We start from the raw sequence: 23,073 nt of genomic DNA on the forward strand, positions 1-23,073 counted from the left end.
ATTGACAACTTGCTTTGTTAAAGGAATCAAACCAGGAACTTTATATAAAACTTGAGGGTTTATATAGGATCCCCCAAACCTTTGCTATTCCAAGTGTGGTCCTCAGACCAGCAGAATTAGCTTCACTTGGGACCTTGTTAGAGATGCAGAATCTTAGGCTCCACCCCAGACCTACTGAATCAGATCATCTACTGCACGAGATCACTGAGCATCAGAAGTTTGAGAAGTGCTGCCCGAAACCACATTATCTCCATGTTAAATGAAAAGAATGAAGTAGAAGTTGATAACCAACCAAGATCACAGAGCTGCAGTGGAAGAGGCTGAGAGCCTCACCTTGGGAGCCTGACTCTGCCTGTCCCTCCACCCAGCACTGCATGCTGTTACTTCACTCTGCCCCTTCTATATGACCTGCAGACTTCCAGCAGCATTTGCTTCCCAAGAAGCTGAGAGCTCCATGGGGTCATGGGTTCTAAATGTCTCACAACAGAGTCTTGTACTCGGAGGGTGGACAAACTGGCTGATTTCCATGAGATTAAGTATTTCATTCAGAAAGCAAAGGGGAGATGCTTATCAGAAAAAGCACACTGGAGACTTTCCATCTTCCCCAAATAATAGAGTCTGTGAAGGCTAAGACTTATTATTTAAGATCATTAGAGCTCAAAAGGGAGAAAACGTTGAGGATTTTGAATACTGGAGACTCTATGGATGGTCCTGATAAATTCTTCTTCTTCTTCTTCTGAAAATGATGATAATTAAAGTTCATGTTTTAATGCTAAAACTAAGGACCTGAGCAAAGAATAATTTTAGCAGGTAACAGGTAGCAAGGTTCTGTTGGCACTTCTATGGTTAAAAATTGCCATTTCTTAACTCTGCTGTGTTCATGGTTCTGTAAGTTCTTCAAAGTGTGGACTGGACTTGGCTCCCTGTGACTCTACTTTGAACATTCTTGTGCATGAAATTCAACGTCCTCTTTTCACTACTGGTTTTAATAAATTTCTTAGTTGAATGAAAAGAGCATCTTTCAAATATGAAGAATAAGTGACTCATAAATGAACTGATTTACTATCTTACATACATTTTATGTCCATTATGTGGTTCACAGGTAAGTCTCAAGTGACTTAGAGCTTCTCGGTAGTGTGGTCTGAGGTCTCCTTGCATCTAAAACATTTTAGTTGCTTATTAAAATACATATTCCCAGTCACACCACCAATGAAAAGAGATCTATGAAGATGGGGCTGGAATTTGCATTTTTGACAAAACCACAAGTCCTTCTTATGTGCCCATAATGGGAGAATCCATGTGCAGCATCACGTAAGGCCAAAGGGCTTTGCAAGTATCCAGTGGGCTGACAGTCCTATGATAAAGCCATCTAGAAATATAAGTACATGGTTGTCCAGCATTTAGGAGGCCATCTTGATCTGAGATGGCAGCCTTCTTTTCTCCCCACCATGTTCTCCTCAATATTTGATGGCATAGTATGTGCTGGGTTAAACACCATGAATGCATTCCCTATAAAAGAATTTTGCTTAAGAACCATCTCAAGTGACAAATATTTCAACCAGCTCACAGAATTGTCATTGTCTCCGTTAGTGTTTCTGAGGGATGGCACTGACCACCATTAGAGCCCAATTCTTTTCAAACTTGGCTTATTTATTTTCTAAACCACTGCACCCCACCCCATTCCTAAATGGGACTCTATGTTTGTACATCCGGATATATAAACAGATACAGTCCTGATCTGGTTTCTTTTGATAAGGTAAGTCCAGCTTCCCCAATGAGCCCCTTCCGTGGGCTATTCTTGGATTAATGACAGCATGGCTGACAGGCAGCTTTGCCTTGGTTTTTGCTTTTTACTGACCTGGTTAGGGGTGGCCTGGCATTTCAATGCAGCCAGCTTTGGCATCTCTTAATTGCAACAGGGCAGCCAGCCACAACCAACACTGATTATGCCTAAATTTCCCCTTTTCAGAAATGCCAGTGTTTCCTTTGTCTGTTTTGCAAATGTGGCCAAATGGTTATTTAGCACTGAGGTTTGTATTATGCAGCAGTTCCTGATTGTTTACTTGGGAGCCAAGCACAGAGGACTCACTGACCAGAAGAGAGGGAAAGGCAGAACTGAACCTCATCTCATTTACCCTGATCATAGTCAAAGTCAGCCAGAGTAACTTGTTCATCCATTTAACCAATATTTACTGAGCGCTATGGGTTAGTGCAGCCACATCTGGCTTGCAGCTGGAGGGGAATGGATGTCTCTAAATGGTGGTCCTAGGAGCTTGAGCTGGAAGCCTTTGCTTTCAGTTCTCCTCCTCCATCTTGCCTTAAGAGAGAACTGATGAAAATGTTTTTATCCCAAGGTACCTGGCTTGGTTCCTGAGGGAAGAATGATATCCATGTAAGACTAACACTTGGCCACATGAAAAACAAAATGCCCTAAATAAAATGATTCCACTCAGGAGTGCAAGAACATATAGAATCCAAGACCAGGCAGAAATACCCTCCTTCTCATCGAAACAAATTCTTTTTGTGCCCACATGACCAATCAACAGAAGGAAGCGGCCGTATGTTCTGGCTGCTGGTAATTTGCTTTCAGTTGTAGATGATGTTGGTGCTCTGCTTGGCATCCCCAGGATTTCCCTGACTTGGGTCCATGGGGTCATCCCCCAATTTCTGCATATTTTACTCTGACTCATGCATGTGACCCTCTTTGTAAAACTGCCTTAATGCTGCTTCACCTGATCCACTGGGAGCTGCAAGTCCCTGGGTCGCTCCAGGGCAGACCCATAGCTGGTGACCTGCTGGCTCAGGAGTACAGAAGCCCAGCTTTTTTTTTTTTTTTTTTTGCCTTAAGGTGAGACACACCATGAGATGCAGTGGACACTCCGAAAGTTCTCTCGAGGTCATGCCAAAGCTAGGACCTCGCCTGCCTTTGCTCTACTGCCTGGCTTCCTCTCCGCCTCGCTGTCCTCTTCCTCCCTCTCCCTTTCTGGTTTCTCCTGGTAGCGCCTTCTTAATAAAACACTTGCACACAAATACTTGTCTAAGCGTCGGCTTCTCAAGAACCCAACCTAAGACAACTTCCATTGGCTTGTGAGCTATACTTTATCAGGTACAGATGATTGCAAATCAGGTACTGAAAGAATTAACAAATCACTGCATTAGGAAAGGTTGGGGGAGAACAAAAATTCCCTGTGTTCCCAGCCCTGCCAAACAATATGGGAAGTCCTGGCTGGACTTCATTGGATTTGAACACTCCACATCCAAAATATCACAGAGTGGTTAGACTTGAGGGTTATTGGAGCATCATCCTCACAGAGGGAAGGGAAACTCAAGGGTGGAGTAGTTTGTTGGTGGCTGCATCATCACCTGGAACCCACTTCTTTTAACTCAAGAGCTAGGGTTCATCTTAAGGTATCACTGAAACAGGAAATATCAGAAAACTCGGGAGGGAGGAACCCGTCTTGTCTGTGCACATTGACTGTTTTCAGAACGTATAAACAATAGCATGACTAAGGCCAATATGCCCTGTGCTCTTTTCCCACTGTTGATTTGAGGCAACCACTCTTTTTATCTGCCATGATATCATCCCTCCACTAACAAGACCCAAACTCTAGTTTCTTCTGGCTTGGGTCTTTTTGGTGGGTACTGGTCTTGGCATAGAATGTTTTCTTTCCTCAATTGAAAGGAGGCATGTGAGCTGTATGCGGTTTATCAAAGAATCAGTAGTGTTTGCATTGCTAAACTAATTGAGTTTCAGCATTTTCTGTTATTTTCCTTCCTCCTGGAGACATGACGAATAGCTTAACAGGCAAATGACACTGGTTACCATGATCTCTGTTTTCCTAGGAAAGGTACTCATGGTGAAGACACCCAAGGCCAGGTCCTCCATATCACAGACCTATTATCCTTGTGAATAGTTTATCCAAAACCCTAGGCTTCCTGTGCCTTCAGAATTTAAGCAAAAATGCACACCAGGTTATTAACTTGATCTTTTTTAAAAATTGATTTTAATGGACTCACCTTTCAAACTTAGCCTTGTTCTAAGTAATAATGTCTCTAAAATCAGAAGTTTTGTATTTTCTTTAATAGACATTAAAATAGACACATGACTATTAATATCTTAAGGAACAAACGTTTTTCATCATCCTCTTCAGCTCACTTGGAGAGCCATCAAGGGTCTGTGTGTGTTATCTTTGGGAATTCACTCACCCACTCACATTCTTGTCTGTATTTCCACATGTCTGACCCATGTAGAGGGGTCAGAGATAGGCAAGAGAAGCTTGGCAAAAAGGGGTTCTGAGTTTGAGCAAAACCAGAGCATGGATGTAGAATATTTGGGGTGTGTGTGAGTATGAGTGTGTGTCTGTGTGTGTAAGTACCTTTATCCTGGAATCAGGGAGCCCACAGAACAAGCGATATCTATCAAAATTCATACTCATTAATTTGTGGTTAACTTGAAGTTGGGAGGTGTACAGGGTGGTCAAGAGCTTTGACATATTACAAAGGAAGGTATGAGGATGTTTAGCTGGGAGAAAAGAAAGCAGAACAAGACTTAATGGTTACCACAAGGAAGAGACATGATGACTGTCTTTGTGAACCCAGAGGCCCACCTTCCTGAAACAGCTACTACAAGTGTTTCCGTGTCCTTTATCTGTGATCTACTGGGAGGTTTGCTAATTAACATAATGGATGTTAGGGATGCTTTTTAATTGGTGAATTGAGTGTTCAAAATAGGGTAATTGGCTAGAAACTAACATCCCACTTAATATGAATTGTGTGTGTGTGTGTGTGTGTGTGTGTGTGTGTACTCACTCAGTCCAGACCTACTCATTGGCTTAAGGCTGCAGTTTGGTCCTTGATTCTGTTATGGTTAGGGAATTGTCTTGCCCACTGATTCTCATCTGGAGAGCTTACTAAAACTCAGCTTGCTAATGCAGTATGTGATTCCAGAACAGGGTCTGATAATTTACATTTCTAAGAAATTCACAGGTGATAACTGTTGCTGATGGTTCACGGAACACTCTTTGGGAATCACTGTTGTGGTCTGACTATAAGGTCACCTGAATCCTCCTACTAGAATATTTTTGCAGCTTCCCTAATTAAGCCTTTTCTGCAAGGTTCTTACTGGAGTGTCAAAAAGAACGGAAAGCTGGGACATTGTACTGGTAGAACAAGTTGTCCAACTAGGATTGTGTCTTCTTTCTAATAAATATTTGCATGAAGGGAAGACTTCATCCTGAATCTTGTTTTCCTTATAACATAATATCTAGTTTCAAAGTCATGGGAGAAGAGACCCACAAGCATCACCTACTCTAACTAGTAGAAGCTGTGGCTATCTATGAAATAATTACTGAGAGTTACCAAACTGTGAGAAGACAATTTGCGACAGACTCCAAGGAACAAAACCATCAGCACTGGGGGGAAGTTACAGGAAAGTAGAGTTTGGCTCAGTAAAGAACCTTGGAGCCATCTGTCCAAAGTCAGAGTTGGACACCTTGGATGAAGTGAGTTCCTGTTCTTGGAAATATTCAGGAAAAAGCTGGTGGCCTATGGTCGACAGATTCAGTTAAGAGAGGGGACACTGGATCAAGCAATATGTAAATTCCTTTCCAAACCTGAGGTCTCCGGCTCTATAAAGGATGTCAAGGTGGATTTATGATGTTGATGCTTCAAGGCCAGACCCCTTGCAAGAGTGGGGTCTTTGCAGCCGTGGCAATTGGGATTCACCGAGTGGCAGCACCATCAGCCTCTCCGTATTAAAGGATCCTTTGTGGGTAGAAACCAGAAACATATTTCCCAAGTGAACAAGCTCCTAGGAAGGGGCTGATTCATTTGCAAAGTCTGCTTTATGGAGGTGAGAACCAAAAATGCCAACCTAATGATTATTTCTTAAATTCATTGACAATCTCATATCCAACGACACAGGCATTAGCCCTGGGCTTTATAAGTTTCATCTCTGATGGAGATAATGTGTTTTTTGTTTTTCGGGTTTTTTTTTGGCCTTAGATAACAGTTCTGTTCTGTCTCTCCTTGAAGCAGCCAGCACCTTCAAAAACAATCCCACTCCAAAACACACCCATCGTGGACCAAGCTACTGGGCAGTTAAGCTAAGAAACTCGCAGAAAATTACTTGCTCTAGAAATGAATTCACTGCAGGGTTTCTTTAAATAGCAAAGCTCCTAGCTTACATTCTAGCATTTTCCAGATCATTAAGTGTTTGACAGAGAGAGGGTGAACAAAAGATTAAAAAGTCTGGCCAAAGCACCAGGAATCTCAGCTAAAGGCAGAAGGGCTCTAAATGATGTGATTTGTAAAATGAGAATTTACTCAAATCTCCAGTTGCTTATGATAAGTAACCAGTGTATAAATTTGATTTCTTCAATTACTCAATTTGGCATTCAGTAACATTAATATGGAGTAGATATAAAAGGCACTTTGGACTAAATCTTGTGGGCGGAGGGCCCGGGAATTTTTTTTTTTTTTTTTTTTGCATGTACTGAGATCATAGGAGGGAAGGAAGCTTCCTGTGACCAAGTGCTAAGATGTTCATGCCGGATAAATCCCCACTCAATGTGAGTTTCCAATGTTCGCTTCTATCATTGTATCTGTGTTTAATCATGGACAGTTTCAATATACAATTCCAAAAAGTTAAAAACATGACTCTCATGAAATTATAGAGTGAACGTGTGTCAAAAATTTATTTAACTCATTAATGAGGGAACCAATTAGATGAAAAAGCTGGTTCACAGATAATTCGTATATAACGATGCTGGCTTGAGATTGCTAATTGGATACAGAGCTGGTTTATATCTTACAGGGCAGTAAAACTGTAACTTTTCTACTAGACAGAAATCATTTAAATCTCCAGCACACAAAAATCTCCAAGTTAATGAACCGGTAACTTCACAGGGTCTGGAGCCTGATCAGAAGTTAATAGTAAGTCAAACAAAGAGAATCAAGTAATCCTTGGGTGGGTCCCTTAGACTTGTATCCACCCTTTTGCCTTATTTCTAAGTTTTGGATAATTTTTCTTAATGATAGAAATAATCGAAAGAGGTGAGTTTTGCCTTGGGCACTATGCCAGGAAATTTGTAGCCGCCACCAGATGCTTCTTTTGCTTTGGAAGGCTGAGTGCTTTCTCCTAGTGTGCTTCGTAAAGAGGATTTAAAAAAAAAAGGTTCTCAAATCTGGGGTGGGCGGGGGAGCACATTAAAATCTCAAAATCTCCTGGGGAGCTTTAAAAAAATCCAGGTGCCCAGGCAACACCCCGGAGCAATTCACTGAGAATCTCTGAGAATGGATCCAGTCAGCAGGATACATTAAAGCTGTTGGGGTGATTCTAATTGCAGCAAGATTGAGAACCAGTGAACTACTTAGAGTCAGTATATACTGTGTATGCCTAAAATAAATTTATCTTTAATTTAGGATCATACTGATATATATTATCCTGTTTTTTCTTTTATTTAATTGTATTTTGAAAATTTTAATTAATCATTAAATGTTTCTCAAATACCATTTTAAAAGACTATACTGTGCTTCAGCATATAAATGTGTTATGATTTATTGGGCTTATTTCTGAACATTTAATGCTATTTTCTTTTTCTTTTCTCTTTTCTTTTTTTTGCCATTATAAGTTAGACTGCTATGGACATATTTATACAAAAACTTTATCTACTTCCTGGATTATTTTCTTATAATGGATTTCTGGGAGTGGATTTACAGGTCAAAGAAAAAAAATTGTTTTAAAGACCTTCAAGACATATTACCCAAATTGCTTCCTATAAAGTCTCATCAGTGTATACTTTTAAACAGATGAGTTCTTCAATTTTTCATTTACATAATATTTACATATTCTAATAACAGTCAAAAATTCATTTTCTTTTAGTCTTTCTCAATGGTTATTTTTAATTTAACTTTTTATTCTGGCTTAAATTTATGTTAGAGTGTATACAGAAACAGTTAAAACTCTAATTTCGTATTTTTTCCAAACATCCTTTTTACAACATCCTTTGTGGAATAATTCATTCTTTTTCCATTAATTTATGTAAAATAAAATATGTAGGTGGGTTAACTGTGCTTTGTAATGGTTGATAGACTCATAGATACACATGCCAGTTTAAACTACTCACAAGCTATTTTGAGTGTATTCTTGCCTCAATTTTAACCATCACTATTTCTTAGAGATGTCTAGTTCTGATTTTAACTCTCACTCACTTAGAGAACTCTTAGTGTTGAAAAGCAACTCAGATCTCATCCTCCCTAAGATGGCTTTAATCTGTCTGCAAGCAGCTTGTAGCTTTGCCAATAAGAAGCCTGCCTAAATCCATCTGTTCTACTTTAAATATTCTCCCTCTGTAATATTGGTTATACCCTTGCATTATCTATGAAGAAAGACTTTTCTACACTATATCCCAGACTGACTTATTACCAATTCTGAATTTAGGGGGATCCATTTTCATATATTTTTGTTTGCATATATTTAATATTATTTCTGTAATAATTATAGCCTCATTGTTCTATGCTTAATAGCCCTATTTACAGTCATTAAATGAATGCTGAAGTTATCAAAGCCACATCACACAAAAGAAAAGGAGGCCAGAATTATGCTCAAGAAAACAGAAACATATTCGATGACTGCAGGACACAAATCTCTCCCTTCTGTCCCTCAAGATTCCTCTATTAAATCGCAGGAAAGGTAGACTCGCCTACTCAGTTTTTTAATGAGCTGTACTTCACTAGCTTTATTACTCTTTGTTAGCTTTGCTGAGTCTGAGAAACCTTCACTGTGCATCTCTTATTTCCAGGCGTTAAACAGACCCCTAGTGACTGTGGGTTGCAAAGAGGAACAGCTGATCTTGGTGGATTTCCATAACCCTGAGAAGGCAGAGGAAGTTGTATGTGTGTTAATTGTATGCTACCGTTCCAGAAACTGAGAATAGCTTACCCTGACTCATTCACCCTCTCCCACCCAGCCTCTGTCTTGATCAGGGAGTTATTTGCTCCTCTGAAACACACACACAAGATGTTGGACAAGAATTAAAGGTGTTGTCTGTGGCGAGGGGAGCAAGTATCACTTAGAAGTGCTTCCCAGCACCAAAGAGTCCATGTGAGACCACCGAACTTTTGGAAACCTGGCAGGTTGGTAGACCCTTAGCTGGCAGATGGCTGGGCCGAGGAGTCCCACTGAGTCTCAGCAATCTTCTTACTTCAAATGAAGAAGCAGTTGGAAGCCCAGACCCCCTGCTGTGGCTGAGCTGAAGGAGGAAGTTGAGCAAACTTTCCTGAGGTCAGTGAGGTGCAGAGCAGGCTGTACCTGTTTGGGGAGAAGTTCTTGAGGCTCTGAGACTACCCAGTGCATGAGAAAAAGTTTCCAGTGACACAGGCCTGACTAGAAGGCATCTTGCCTTGGGGACACAATGTTCTCCCTCGGAGGATTCTGAATGCTGCTTTCTTCACCCACTGCGAGCCTCAAGCCTACTTATCCTACTTCTCCTCTTGCCCCCAGAGTGCTTACAAAACAAGTAGCTCAGGGTGGGGCCAGCTGCTCAAAGCAAGCCCTGGCTTTGTGGGAACTTCAAGGTTGGAGCCTCCTCTTTTGGGGCTCCACAAGTTCTAGGCAGAGAGACACTTTTAGAGTTAAGAGTAAGGAGAAAAGGAGGTGGTCCTAGACTGCCTCCTCCCAGGAGCCAGCCCTAAGCCAAGAATCTGTGTGCCAGAACCTGGTTTACTGGGGGAAGTGCCTCAGCAGAGACCAGGGAGGGAATAGAGGAAGTAGACTGAGGAAGGGGAAGAAGGTAATCAAGACAAGATCATCCCACAGGGAGCCCTGGAGTGTAAGACGTACCTTAGAGTATGTGCTACCTCAAGGCCACGGAGCTGGGATTTTGGACTTCCACACCAGTCAATTATGGGTGAAAGCCACTGAGTAGGCCAGTGGCACAGAGATCCCCCAGGTATTTCTGAAACTCTATTCAGGGGAGGCAGTCCTTAAGGGGTTACACACAGGCAACCCTTTGCATGGATGGAGTCGTAGGCTGTCTGTAGCAGCAAAACCTGCAGACTCTGAGCAAAAGGCTGGTGCAAGGGATCCAATGAGATCTTATGGTGGCCCCACAGTGCCTGCTATAGGAGCCTCTGGGGACACATCTTCTTGCAGCTCTGGGTGGAGCGGTACCCCAGAACCAGAGAGAAGTCATCTTGCCAAAAGCAGGTGGTAAGACATCTGTGGGCTCTGTGGGGACATGAGGCACTTCCTGCTTAGGGAACCCTGCCAGTCAGCAGGGGGAAAGCCTGGCCAGGTCACCCTGAAACCTGCCTGGACGGGACCTTTGCACCGACAACACATTTTCTCCAGTCCCAGGGGATGCGTGACGGGTAGATCACAGAGCTTTTTGTGTCATTAGACTGTATGTGCAGCTGTCAGACAACTTCTGTTAGTAACACAAATACACCTTTGGAGTTATCATTGAATGACACCCAAAAGGGGAATTCTTCTGCATATACAAATTATGTATTCAGTCCTTATCATTCTGAGAAGTTCAACAACACTCATCAGTTCTGCTAAATGCCCAGGACCCTTGGCTTCTCAGCCATTCATTCAAAGGCCCTAATAATAAGGGAATGATCACTGAGCACTTAGTATCTGCCAAGCCCTGTTTAGATCCAGGGTAATAGTCCCAGCAACTCTGTGAGGTGGGTGCCTTTATTATCTCCATTTTACAGGTAAGGAACCAAGGCACAGAGTGGTTGAGTGAATGGCCCAGTGTTCCCTAGCTGGTAAATGGCAGAGTTGAGATTTGAAGTCAGAGAGTCTGAGTCCAGAGTTTTTGCCCTTGACCACTGGGCTACAGCATGGTGGACCGACAACTCTGAGAGCTTATGAGTAGATTCTGGATGAGAAGAAGCCAAGGGTCCTGGACCAAATTCCACCACGATTTGGCTCAAGGCCCGGTAAGTCAATTCCACTTTAAAAGTTAGATCCTGCTCTGGCTCTCATCTGCTCTTCTTATAGTTTATAGCTGAGGAAAGAGAGATAAGGTAAAGGGAAGTGCTGTGGTCAAGATCGCACAGTTCTTAGTATCCTTAGCACCTCATTCTTGGTCTGTAGTCTTTCCATTCACCTTATTGTCTTATTCAGATTCCTCAGCTATTTTCTTCCTCAGAAACAATAATTAAGAGCAGTGAACATTCACTAGGTCCTCAACATAATATGTACTAGGTGTTTTGCTAAGCGTTCCACATGCATTATTTTCTTTAATCCTAGTTATATGCCTATGACATAGGAGGCTATTTTTATCTTCATTTTTTTCAGACGGAGAGCCTGAGACTTAGGGAGGTTTAAATATTTTGGCCAAGGTCACACAACTAGCAGGCGACCAAAACCTAAATTCCTTTTATTCGAGAATCAGTTGCTCTAATTACTTTCAAGAAAAATTATCCAAAACTTGGAAATAAAGCAAAAGGACGATCACATCCTTTTATGTCACACTGAGGAATTGTCTAATTGGCTCATGCAATGAGTATCTAATTTTCTAGGGGAATGTGCCTTCGTTTGGCTTTCTGTTTTTTCTCTTTCTCTTTTAACAGCTGTATTGAGGCATAATTGATATACAATAAATACATATATTTAAAGTGTACAGTCTGATCCACTTTAATGTCATATGTACATCACCTGTGAAACCAGCACCATGATCAAGGTAATAAATATACCCATCACCCCCAAAAGTTTTTACTATTTTCTCTTAATTAGAGACCAGACTACCAAATGAAATAGTACTTTATAGAAAATTGAGCAAGTGACTTTTGTCCAGTAGAGATGCAAATGATTCCTCTTTGATAGAAAAGATAACCCCAAGTGTTATAGTTTCATTGCCCTATAAGACATTAATCAGTTTCATACTTAACTGAACGAATTTATTCTAACATTCCTTTCCTGACTGTTTATATAAATCTTTGTTCCTCAAATGCTCTGTGAATGAGCTTTCCCAGACTACTGGTTCTCTCACTAATGACATAAAGGAACTTCTGACATATTCTCACTATGCATTGATAGGAGAGTCATGTTTTAACTCTTTGGGCATTGCACTTTGCCACTACTGAGTTAGCATATGTGTGTCTCAGAATGTGTCAATGTATTCCTATATCCCCAGGCTCTTCCAGAGAGCAAATCAAGGCACATATTTTCTTATCCACCTAAGGATGGTAGAACTCTAGATGGTTCTAGATGGTCATGTCAGCCAAGGCAGAAAGCAAGCTTATGATCCTCACTCATTCCTATTTGGTGTGTGCTGGCGGAGTGCCCGGCAAACACAAGTGTACAGAGAATTTGTGCCTTGAATCTCTCCAGGTTCCTCTTCTTTCCATTTCCCGAGGTTTGAGATTTCTTTTTCTGTAGCTGCACAAATATCTAAAATTTCCATAAATTCACTTTCTAGGAGGCAGGTATTACAGGCGAAAGGGCTTTTCTGGGTCCACAGTTCACTAGAACCTCAAGGGGATGTGATGTGAAATGAACGATTTCATGAATAACAAAAAGGAAACACAAAAGCCACCCAGGAAAGGTTGGCCTGTTTTAATCACAAGTGCAAACATGGCTCCCTTCAAATAGATTTATGTGTTCCTTTCCAGAGGTAGCAGCAGGTTTGTTTAACATTTTCTGAGGAATCAGATCTCATGCTTATTAATCATTGCTCCCTCAGGAGCAAACCTGATGAACATGCTTACCTACCTACTTACTTTTACTGTAATCCTCCAAACCCCTGTGATCTCATTTGCCATAATATCACCTCTCAACCCTGCTCTGCCTCCTTTATCTGGCCAGCTTCTACCCAGCCTTCTTAATTTAGCACAAGTGGCATCTCCTGGAGGAGGCTGGTGGCTTGGCCAAGGCCCCCTCTGGACTCCTGTGTGCTCTTAGGTGTCCTGTCCTAGTATTTCTCACTTCATGCTACATTGGTCTCTTTATGTTACCTACATCTCCCACTATCCTGTTACGGGTCTTCAAAAGCTACCCTTTTAGTCCCAGTGGCTAGCACACAAAACACATCAAGTGACTGTTTTTGAGGACAAGGATCAGAGCTCACACTTTTTTTTGATGTGGACCTTTTTTTTTTTTTTTTTTTTTTTTGGTTTTTATTGAATTTGTTACAATATTGCTTCTGTTTTTTATGTTTTTGGGTTTTTGGCCCCAAGGCACGTGAGATCCTAGCTCCCCGACCCGGGATCGAACCCGCACTCCCTGCATTAGAAGGCGAAGTCTTAACCACTCACTGGACCACCAGGGAAGTCCTGGAGCTCACACTTCTTTGTAACAGTTTTTGTTTGACTTGATGCTGGGCTCTCAAACATGAGTAGACACTCACATACATGTTGCTTGTTTCCTGCAGTTTTTTTGGTACCAATCTTCCTTTGAGCATTGAAGGCAATATGTCCTCAATTAATTTGGGCATTTATTGGACAGTCCAATGAACAATTTAAGAAATCACAAACATACACACACACTGTCTGACATCAGAATCATAGAAGGTAGAGGGAAGTATTAGGGGAACATGTTAAGGCTTCCCTTTCCAAATGACACAGAGACAACTCTTGGCAATTGGGTGTCACTTTTGTGGGGCCTGACTAATGAGCCCAGAAAATGTAGCCCCAGTGCTGTTTACCAGGGACTCTGGTTCTAATGGAACCAGATGGAAGGCCATCAAAATCCCCCAAACATGAAATCATGAAGCTATACCTTACATAGCTTACACCCTTCTTCTCACTCAGACTCAGCTAGCTCTTTCAGAAATTCCCTGGACACCAGAACCAGCTCTATTTCTAAACAGTTTTTGTGAACTTTGGTTAAAAAATAAGTTTAAAATAATTGGATTCCTGAAGAAAATGAGTTCCCTAATTAAGAAAATATCATTTTAAAATGTAACTATAGAATCAGAAATCTTGAAAAGTTCTTGAACGTTGAGGTCAGTTGGTTTTTTTTTTTTTTTTTTTTTTTTTTTAGAGGGATGTTGGCTAAAGGAGTGCAAGTTGGAATGGGGTCCAGGACTAACAGCATCAGCAGCCCTAGGGAACTCACTGGGAATACAGATTCATGAGCTCCACCCTAAGCCGGCTGAATTGGAGCCCCTAAGGGTGCAGCTCAGGAATTTATGTTTTGACAAGCTCTCCAGGTGATCCTGATGGTCACTAGAGGTGCTGACTTAAAACTCTCCAGAGGATCAGCTGTCCTCCTTGGGAAGCAAATCAATCCATTCTGCAGGGTTCTCAGTAGACCGGGGCTTCTAAAAAGGTAGCTGCATCAAAATCACTAGGAGAGTTTGTTCAAACATCGATTCCTGGACTTCAACCCTGGGGATTCTAGTTCAGTAGGTTTGGGGTGGGGCTTCTGAAGTTCCATTTCTATCAAGCTGCACAGTGGTTCTGCTGGTCCATGGACCACACTTTGAGAAGAAAGGACAGACATCCAGAGAGCAATGAGCTGATCATACATGGCTACAAAAGCTGTACTCCATGTAGTCAGGACATCATGAAGCCTTGACAATCACGAGGAGGTTTTTGTTTTTTCCCTGTAAGAAACTCAGCGGAATATTACTGGGCTCTTTGCTGTTTAAAAATAGCATAGAAGACTTGGGAGCAGGCTCCTTTCTGTATCTTCAAAAGGCAACATCTTTGTGCAATGTTTTCCTTTCATATCTTTTTTGATGAGGACAGTCACTTAAATATCAGTACTTAGAGGCTGCTGGGACAGGGCTCATAACACTACCCATCCCAGGGCTTCCCAGCTGAGCCCCTCACCAAGGAAAGGAATAAATGAATAAATGAATGAAGAAGTAATGACTACAACCTCCACATCTAACTGTAATGCCTGTTATCAGAGAGCCTGCATCTGAGTTCAGAACTGTCTCATTGAGCACCATAACCTCACCAGAAGAAAAGCATGGGCTATAAAATGAGGTGAAAATTACCCCTGCTTATTATTTTCAATGAGAGTGAACTGGAAAAGGGGTATAACATAGAACTGGCCAACTGTGTGTCCATTCACTGAACCTCTCTGAACTTCCATCCTTTCATCTGTGAAGCAGCATTAACAGTACATACCTCAATGTTGCTGTGAACAGAGCTTGTGGACCAATGTGGTTCATGGACCAGTGGCATCAACATCACCTGGAGTCTGCTAGAAATGCAAATTCTTAAGACCCACCCCAGGCCAACTAAATCATAATATCTGGAGCGGGGTCTCAGCAATCTGTGTTTTAACAAGTCCTCCAGGGGATTCTGATACACACTGCACACTAAAGTTCGAGTAACACTGGATATGAGGACCAACAGTAGATTCTCATGGTCAAGACTAGCTAAGGAGTGAGGTTGCACTGCTGCAAATGCTGGCTCTACTACTTGCTGTGTGATCTCAGGCAAGATGTTTAGCCTCTCTGTGCCTCATTTTCCTCATTTTAAAGTGGATTATTGTTGTAAGGATTAAATGAAGTAACACAGGTAAAGCAGTTAGCAAAAGGGCTGACACATAGGGCTCAACAAATGGTATTACTGCATATTTAAGTATAGATAGAAGCAAGGCCAATGTTATACCATATATTATAGTATAATAATTATTTATAATTATTGCTTCTGGACCATGAGGTCATTGTTGACTTACTTTTTTATACTTTCCTTCACATTTTTTCTACAATTTATATGAATTTTTTTTAAACATCTTTATTGGAGTATAATTGCTTTACAGTGGTGTGTTCGTTTCTGCTTTATAACAAAGTGAATCAGCTATACATATACATATATCCTCATATCTCCTCCCACTTGCGTCTCCCCCCCACCCTCCCTATCCCACTCCTCTAGGTGGTCACAAAGCACTGAGCTGATCTCCCTGTGCTGTGTGGCTGCTTCCCACTAGCTATCTATTTTACATTTGGTAGTATATATATGTCAGTGCCACTCTCTCGCATCGTCCCAGCTTACCTTCTCCCCCACCCCTGTCCTCAAGTCTATTCTCTACATCTGCATCTTTATTCCTGTCTTGTCCCTAGGTTCTTCATAACCATTTTTTTTTTTAGATTCCATATATGTTTTAGCATATGGTATTTGTTTTTCTCTTTTTGGCTTCACTTTGTAAGACAGACTCTAGGTCCATCCACCTCACTACAAATAACTCAATTTCATTTCTTTTTATGGCTGAGTAATATTCCATTTTATATATGTACCACATCTTCTTTATCCATTCATCTGTCGATGGACACTTAGGTTGCTTCCGTGTCCTGGCTATTGTAAATAGAGCTGCAATGAACATTGTGGCACATGACTCTTTTTGAATTATGGTTTTCTAAGGGTATATGCCCAGTAGTGAGATTGCTGGGTTGTACGGTAGAACCTCCATACTGTTCTCCACAGTGGCTGTATCAATTTACATTCCTACCAACAGTGCAAGAGGGTTCCCTTTTCTCCACACCCTCTCCAGCATTTATTGTTTCTAGATTTTTTTTTTTTTTTTTTTTGTGCTATGCGGGCCTCTCACTGTTGTGGCCTCTCCCATTGCGGAGCACAGGCTCCGGACGCGCAGGCTCAGTGACCATGGCTCACGGGCCCAGCCGCTCCGCGGCATGTGGGATCTTCCCGGATCGGGGCACGAACCTATGTCCCCTGACTCGGCAGGCGGACTCTTAACCACTGCGCCACCAGGGAAGCCCTGTTTCTAGATTTTTTGAGGATGGCCATTCTGACTGGTGTGAGGTGATACCTCATTGTAGTTTTGATTCGCATGTCTCTAATGATTAGTGATGTTGAGCATCCTTTCATGTGTTTGCTGGCAATCTGTATATCTTCTTTGGAGAAATGTCTATTTAGGTCTTCTGCCCATTTTTGGATTGGGTTGTTTGTTTTTTTGATATTGAGCTGCATGAGCTGCTTGTAAACTTTGGAGATTAATCCTCTGTCAGTTGCTTCATTTGCAAGTATTTTCTCCCATTCTGAGGATTGTCTTTTCATCTTGTTCCTTTGCTGTGCAAAAGCTTTTAAGTTTCATTAAGTCCCATTTGTTTATTTTTGTTTTTATTTCCACTTCTCTAGGAGGTGGGTCAAAAAGGATCTTGCTGTGATTTATGCCATAGAGTGTTCTGTCTATGTTTTCCTCTAAGAGTTTTATAGTGTCTGGCCTTACTGAATTGTTTTTATAACCACAAGAAACACTATAACAATGATGTACATAAAGAAGGGAAAGTGTTAATAGCTGAGTTGGATGAGTTATTGGGTTGGCTATGGAATATCATATGGGTCCTCATGGGTCTCCCTCCATTCATGCCTTATTCTTAGAGCCAAACATATCTTTTATTGGCTTCTGTACATACATGTGTGAGTTTGATCATTCCTATGCAATCAATCAGGAAGAAAAACCTCTTAGGCCTCATTACCCATGGGCCTGGGCTCCAGATGATTGATTGGACTGAGGTGATTTCTATACCTGATGGATCATAAGACAGACCATCTGGAACAGAGATAAGTCATCTCAGCTGAGATCACTGTAGATCAGCTAGCCCCCAGCTGACCTAGCAACTGACCACAGACTGAGCCTAACCAAGATGAGAAACACTGCCCAGCTGAACTCAGTCCAAATTACTGACTTAGAATCATAAGCTAAATAAATGAATACTGTTGAAGCCACTAAGTTGGGGGGGGTTACTTGTTACCCAGGATAAGCTAACTGATACACTGGGTATACGTCAAGAGTTTGCTATTACGCCATCATCCTATTCTTCCCTCAATATCCAGCAGTCAAATTTCTTTTTACTCTTTTATGTTAAGAGTTTTACAGACAGTGGGACTATCAGGATAAGTAAGCAGCAGGCAGCAAGTAGAGCGGAAATAAAGCAGGCTCGAAAGACACATCCGTAATGGAAGGTGCTGTCTTCACGTCCTTTAATAAAAGAAAATAGGCCAAGAGGAAAAAAAGAAGCCTGACTTAATATAAATTTTTCACATGGCATCTCAGGAATAACCAGCCAGTCTATTCTTAGTCTTTTCCTCTATTGAAGCTGAAATTTATTTCCACTTTAATGTCTATCTTGGTCTGAAAGGCAATACTGAACTTATGGGCCAGGACAGGAAGAATGGAGTTGGGATAATAAAGTGTTGGCATCTCATTTCTTTCAGGAGCCTGAAAACAAATCAATGTAGGGCTGGACCCAGATGTTACCACCAATCTATCTCTTTACTGCTCTGCTGATGGCCATTAATTAATGAGACCTCAGGTGCAGCATTCTGGGCAGAACCAGGGTGTCCTCTGCAGCTTCATCTATCCTTTAGGGAGTAAGAAATCTCCTTGCTTACCTGTTGAGAAATTGCCTATTCTGTTCTAACTTTTGGGTCATATTGATTTTAATTAGATGAATTTGGCCATCTTAAGTGCCTGGAAGCACCACAGTTGACACATAGTTAACTCACCGCATGCCAGGTAGTGTCTGACCTCTTTGTGTGTGATAAGCTCCACAACAACCCCATTATCATTTCTCTACCTTATACATGAAGAAACTGAGGAATAGGAAGGTTAAATAGCTTCCCTCAAATCTGAGGCTGGAGCACCCACCATTAATGCTTATGTTAGATCTCAGCCAGATGACAGGACGGTGCCTAGGATATAGTAGATGTTCAATAAATACTGTGTCTGACTGACCATGTGAGCCCTAACAGAGATGTTGTACCAGGTGCTGGCAAGCGCTCCTAGAGAGTGACTATTAGTGATGGGTACTGATTAATTCTCCCCTTTTATCCCTACTTTTCCCTTTATAGGGCCACTCTTAGCATATCTATTCTTTATGGATTTTGAGGGGCCTATGAAATTCTTTATGGCTTAAAAGGTGGTGATTTGGTAGGAAGTTCAGGAGACTTGTCTGGAAAGTGAGATTTCCCAGCAAGCACACTGTTTTCACTCGGGTTCTGTGTGTGCTGTGGATGACGGCTGGGGTAGTGGTGGAGATTCTGGGCATGGTGGATAGCAAAAGCACCACCCCCCTACACACATCTGCCATTGTCAAGATGGCTTGCCTCTTTCCTTTCTTCTCTATGTTTTAGCCAAACGTCAACATTTCTTGGGCTCAGCTGATCATTCAGTCTTCACTGATAAGGAGAACCTTGCAAGTACAATTTGCTCCCCTCTCAATAAATTGGTCAGCCCCTTTCATCTCTTTCTTTCCACCTTCTGTCCCCACCCCACAAACACATACAAATGTGCATGGAACACACCCCCCACCACCATACTTTCTTTTGCTCTCAACCAGGAAAATTCAATGTGAGACTCTATCTTTGAAATACAACCACTCAGAATCAGCTCAGAGTCAACATGGCCCCAGTGAAACCCCTGGAGTTCTGAGTTTTCCCAGCAGGCTTCAGACAGAAGTGGAGTCAACATAGTCAAGCGTAAGATGAATTCCAATGAGCTCCACTAAATAATGCCAAACTCGAGGACACTAGTTACCTGGGTTGAAGGACATACAGTTTTGAAGTCTCAGGTGTCAGTAAAGGTGTGTTTAAAATTTTAGTCATGATGTGAATTAACATACTTTATTCCCTGCCAATTTTGGAAGCAGAAAGATGATTTTATATGGGGACAAGACAGGACAAGGGAAAGGACATAGCTTATAATTTACATGTGCTCTTGAGGTTTCAAATATGGCTGCAGTGGTAAAAAAGCAAGCCACAGCACTTCATCATGAGTCTGTTTAATTATAAATTCATTTAAAAACACATATCAAGCACCTGCTGTGCGGGAATTGTCAGTGTGAGTGTGTGAAAGATGAATAAGATAGCATTCCTGTCGCCAAGAAGTTTGTAGCTGAGTTCAGGTGCAGGAATATGGATCTAGAGACATACCCAGGCCGTGGACCTGGCAATACTTTGAAACCCACACTGATCAGAAAATAGTACTTATTTTTGACTCCCAAATGTAAATTAATGTTCATTCTCCCGAAACATAATTTAATAGCTAATCTAAGTCTTCTTCCTTCGCATTACCAAACTCCTGACATAAAAATGAAGGACAGATTGATTCTCTTAAGCGTGGAAGACAAAGCACAAGGATCTGTTTTGAATGGTCCAGATTCTTTTATACTGACCACCAGTATGAGTTATTGAAAGCGTCGTCTTCCCCACTCCTATCTCCCTAAAATCAAAGACCTACTGAATTTTCCGAAGGGTACATTCAAGAATTGAGAAAGCAAGTAAGAAGGTAAGAAAGCAAGAGAGAAGGAGACTTCCTGTGAAAAGGATACTTAATGTCGGATGGCTTTGGGGGGAGCCAAATCTTTCCATACATCCCTGATCTCCTTCCCCTAACCTACCCCCCAACACCCTTCTCTTGCCTGGTATAAATTTACCCAAGATTTCACAGATGCTTTCCCTGATGGGGCTCCCCTCCCCTGACCAGGCCCCGCCCCATTTTAAACAGTCTCCCAACACTCTATAATTTTGTTTGTACCATTTAGCGTAGTGTAGCAGTTGCAAGTATGGACTCCAAAATGGGATTTCTTCAGTTCACATCCTGCCTCTGCCACTTTCTGGCTGTGTGCCTTTAGGCAAGCTGCTTAACCTCACTGTGCCTCAGTTTCCTTATCTGTAAAATGGGGCTAAGAGTAGTTCCTACCTCATAGGCTTTTTTTTTTTTTTTTTTTTTCTCATAGGCTTTTTATGAAGACTAAACGAGTTAATATTTATGAAAATGATGAGAACAGTGCCTGGCATATAGTAAGTGCTAAATAAGTGTTCATTTAATAAATAAACATAGTGGAATGAGTTGTTTAATATGTTCCTTTCAAATATAAGTTCCAACTTATTGTTTTATGTCACTGAGGTGAATTATTGTGGCACTAGATGTCTGATGCACAAGACTGGAGTAAGGAAGGCATTACTATCCACTATTATTACTACTGTTGGTACCTAACGTTTATGGACTGTTTGCTCTGTGTCTGGCACTGTAGTCAAAACTTTATAGGCATTGTCTAATGTAATCTTTACAAGTCTTAGAAATAGATACTCTATTGATACTCATTCCTCAGATGAGGAAAAGGATGCTCAGAAGGGACTAAACAATCTGCCCAAGGTAACAGCCAGGAAGTGCTGATTCAATCCCAGGAGATTTGAGGAGCATTCCAAGTTCTGGATCATTTGAGGAGTTCGCACGATAGTGACTGGGAACTAAGGCAAAGAGGTGGGGACAGTATGATGGCCATGGAAATGTGTCTTTCAGATTTTTGCCTGTAGGTGGGGTTTGAGTACCACCTCCACCCCCCCCACACACACACCCCTTGAGGGTGGGCTAGACTCCGTGACACATTTCCAAAGATAAGAGTATGGAAAGGGAAAAATAGTAACTCTACAGGGGAAAGACTTGGCAAGCACTACCTTGGGCAAGTAGTATAATATCACCAGTGATGTAATATGGATTTGCTGTCCCCCCTGACATAAGGTGATGAATAGGACACTTCACTTCTGCCATATTCTTTCCCAAAACCTATAACTCGAGTCTAACGGTAAGAACAACAGCAGACAAACCCAGATTGTGGGACATTCTACAGGGTGCAGGGCACTACTCCTCGAGACGGTCAAGGTCATAAAAAACAAAGAAGGATGGAGAAACTGTCATAGATCATAGGAGACAGGGAGAAATAACAACTAAATGCAATGTGGTATCTGGACTAGATCCTGGACCAGGAAGAGAACATTAATGGAAAAGCTGGTAGGATCCAAATAATATCTGAAGTTTGATTAATAGTAATGTCAGTTTCTTAGTTGTGACAAATGTACCATGTGTTCAAATGTACAAATGTGAAAATGTAAGGTGTTAACAATGGGGGATATTGGGTGGGAGGTGTACTATCTTTGCAACTTTTCTGCAAACCTAAAATTATTCCTAAATAAAAAGTTTATTTATTTTTTATTCCTAAATTAAAAAGGCCTCCAGAAATTGTGATTTGATTGGTCTAAGATATGGCCTGAGCTTTGGAATTTTTATAAGATCCATGGGGATTCTGATGTGCAGACAAGTTTAGGAAACCATTGATCCACATTCCTAAGAGCTACTGAGTTGAGTGGTAAAGCCAGTTTCTTTTAAGTAAAGTCACAAGGGGCAGCTGCTTTAAGGTGGCTCTACCCCTGAGCTACTGGTTCCATCTCTGTGATGACGGTACAGTGGTTCTTTCTGGAACAGCACTCCTTGCAAATTTACTCTCACATTTATCCTCAGAAACAGGACCTTATCTCTTTGGTGGGACACTCTAAGGTACTGGTTAGATTAATCCTAATCTCCTATTATGCTGGCTAAGTGGGTATTCAGACCTACCTTTGGAGAACCAAACTAAATGGAGTCACTATTGTCAGGGACAAAATGTACATGGTCAATACAGGCATATAAAGGAAACGTAAACTAGCCTTACAGGAATTTACAGCTCTTCTCAGAAATCAGCAGAGGACACTAGCCAATCCTCAAACTCCAGGTCTGTTCATGCCAGCTCTGGATTTCCTTGTTCCCCTCACTCAGCTCCCCTGATCCAAATGAGAAAGAAGACCACTGGGCAACCAGTCAGCTGAAAAAGACAAATAACTTCCCTATGATCCCATAAAAATCCCTTAGTCTGTGAGCAACTCAGAACTCATTGCTCCCAGAGTCTTGAGTTTCCCAGTTTGCATGCAGGTCAAAGCCTTGCAATAAACTCATCCTCCTGCTTTGTTTTATTCAGTGGGCAGAGTTTGGTTTTTGACACCTTCTAGCATGCAAGGAATTTATTCCTGAGGAGCTGGGTGAATGAAACAGCCCTGAATCAGTTAAGTGCCTAGTGGGAGGTGACTATTTAAAGGTTTTTTGAAGAGGACCTGTGGGCAATGAGAGGCTTCTCCTGTAACAGACCTCCCAGGTTAGCTCATTTAATTTCTTTACATTTGGGTTCAGTGTTTTCTGGCAGCAGGGCACTTCACAGACTAGTCATCTCCCTCCCTCACTAGAAGCGTAGTGGCTACCATAATGGATGCTGGAGGTGCCCTGCCCAGATCCCAGTTACTCTTTGCTGGCAGGTGTACCAGTTTCCCAGA

Source organism: Aethalodelphis obliquidens, unplaced genomic scaffold (assembly GCF_003676395.1).
Source record: "Aethalodelphis obliquidens isolate GAN/ISIS:26980383/991018 unplaced genomic scaffold, ASM367639v1 scaffold18, whole genome shotgun sequence".
In the NCBI taxonomy this organism is placed as follows: domain Eukaryota; kingdom Metazoa; phylum Chordata; class Mammalia; order Artiodactyla; family Delphinidae; genus Aethalodelphis; species Aethalodelphis obliquidens.